Source organism: Sceloporus undulatus, chromosome 6 (assembly GCF_019175285.1).
Source record: "Sceloporus undulatus isolate JIND9_A2432 ecotype Alabama chromosome 6, SceUnd_v1.1, whole genome shotgun sequence".
Lineage (NCBI taxonomy): Eukaryota > Metazoa > Chordata > Lepidosauria > Squamata > Phrynosomatidae > Sceloporus > Sceloporus undulatus.
In genome coordinates, this window is record NC_056527.1 from 22,160,494 (window position 1) to 22,162,957 (window position 2,464).

General features: G+C 40.9%; 1 protein-coding gene across 1 annotated transcript in view; it reads left to right on the forward strand.

Annotated features, from left to right (window-relative positions):
• LOC121935682 (patched domain-containing protein 3-like) overlaps positions 1 to 2,464 on the forward strand; it is a 76,315-nt gene that overhangs the window by 71,337 nt on the left and 2,514 nt on the right. The gene's annotated exons all lie outside the window — the stretch shown is intronic.

Sequence of the window (2,464 nt, forward strand, 5' to 3'; positions counted from 1 at the left end):
GGGGGAAGGAGAAGGGAGTCGTGCTCAGGTGAGCGAGCTTGCCTGATTTCGCTGGGATGAACAAGATGCTCCCTTTCCGTTCCCTTTCTGTCTTCCTTCTCAGTTTGAGCTCTCCAGCTCAAAGAGCAAGGGTTAGGTTTCTGCCACATTTACTCTTTCCTCTACAAAAACCAAAACCAAAATAAAAAAGCAAATAAATAGACTCTTCATCCCCCTCCCCTTTCCCCAAGACATCCTCTTGTTCATGCTAGTGAAATCAACCAGGCTTGCTCATTCCAGCTGCCACCAGTTTCCCGCCCAAGCATTCAAAAAGGCTAAAATGCTGAGTGAGCTTGGTTGATTTCAACCGCATAAATGAAATGATGTCTTGGGGAAAGGAAAAAGGGACAAAGGGCTTGTTTTTCTGCTCTGTTTTTGTTTTGTTTTGCTGAGAGAAGAGTTAATGGGGCAGAAATCTAACACTGGCTCTTTGTGCTTGAAGAGCCCAAGTTGAGAGTGAAAGGGAAAGGAATGGGGGGGCAGGAATGTCCCGGCACCATGGCTGGCAGTTTGAGGCACTCCTGCCAAGAGCATGCAATTAAAGAAATAGGACTCTAGGCAGGCTTCCCTTGCAGAGGTTGTCCAATGTACAGAAGGGACTGACTAACAAAGCAGCAGAGAAAGATAAAAGAAACAAATCAGATCAGGTAAACTGAAGAGTACTCTTTTGAGCAGTGACATTAAGAAAGGAAAATCATTGAGAAAGAAGCATAGTAAAAATAATAATCTAATATTCTTATTGGAATTATTGAAGTGGACACTTTCCCTGACATTTAGACATATTCATCCAAAGGTTAAAGGATGCATAGAAAAGTGTGTAGCTGCTCACTTACCAAGTATAAGAAATGGTGCATTTGCAGCTGTGACAACAAATGGTACCCCACAAAACAGTAGTAATCCAAAACTGCTGAGCACAGATAAGCCTGCTGACAGCACTCCAAAGGCTGCCACCCACACTTTTGTTCGTACGCAGTCTAGCCTGTAAAATACATCAAGAAGATAAGTGAAATGACAGTTTCATGATACAACTATATCTCTACAATAAGCACTCCCAACGCTGTCACCCACACTTTTGTTCTTATGCAGTCTAGCCTGTAAAACAGATTAAGAAGATAAGTGAAATGACAGTTTCATGATACATCTGTATCCTCCCCCTTTGAACAAATCTAGAGCATTGAATGCAGTAGCCAAATATGCAACATTTTCCATGACCAAAAGAAATCAAAACACATTTATGTTTACAAATGGAAGCTGACATTTTCAGATACTGACCAAGCCTCCCTAACTGTTGAATTTCCCTTTGAAGCCAGTAGCCTCATCATTAGATGAAATGAGAGGGTCATGGGGCAGGTAGTTATAAGATGCAGTAACAAGCTGTTGCAGGAGAGGGCTGTGTGCCATATAGCTTGTCTTTTGTCCCCCTAAGACAGCTTGTTTTATTCAAATGTGATAAAATGGTCTCCCACTGTAAATACAGAGAAAAGATAGAAATAATTGCCATGCTCTGAAGCACAGCTACCTACGATAACATTTCACCTAATGCAAAGAAGATGGCATCTTCTCTCACTGCATAGTCTACTTGGCTTTTGTACATGCAGTGAGAGAAGATGCTATCTTCGTCTTTGTATTAAGTGAAATGTTCTAATAGGCAGCTGTGCTTCAGAGAATGCCAATGATTCCTATTTATCACTGCTTGGTAGATGTGGCTGGAAAGAGTCATCGTCATTCTCAGCAGTATTTTCCTGCTGCTGTCTCTCTCTGTCTCTTTCTTTTCACTTTGTTACTTCCCTCAACAAAATGATCCCTGACTATAGAGTTGGCTAACATATCCTGGAACATAGAGGTCTAACATTTCCTGTGAGAGGACAACCTTCAACATACCATACTTTACAACAAGCTCTAGAAAGCACAAGTAGTTTTCCATCTATTTCTGGTGTAACAATTAACTGGATTCTGGTACCCACAAGGGTTCCTGGAACCAACCCCCAATGGTTACCTAGGACCCACTGTATTCATACATATACATACTATTATGTGCATAGTACACTTTCTGGGTTTAGATAGTATGGTGTGTATCATGCCTGCTGGAATTTAGAGTGACTTTTTGTTGTTGTTATGCACTGACGAGTTCTAGTTTGGGTATTGTACCTTCTGATGAAAGGGAAACACAGCCCAAACAGGTTTAAAAAACCTGAATGTCTGCAGGATCAGGACTGATGTTCATCCAAGTGTAAAATTACCAAACTCATTAATGAATTATGCCTAAAATGTTTGAAATGTTTGTATAGTAGCCAACTTATTATGGAATTACTGCTATTTGGCACAATCAATATTTGTGAAGTCGAAGGCTTTCATGGCCAGCATCCATAATATTTTGTGGGTTTTTCGGGCTATGTGGCCATGTTCTAGAAGAGTTTCTTCCTGA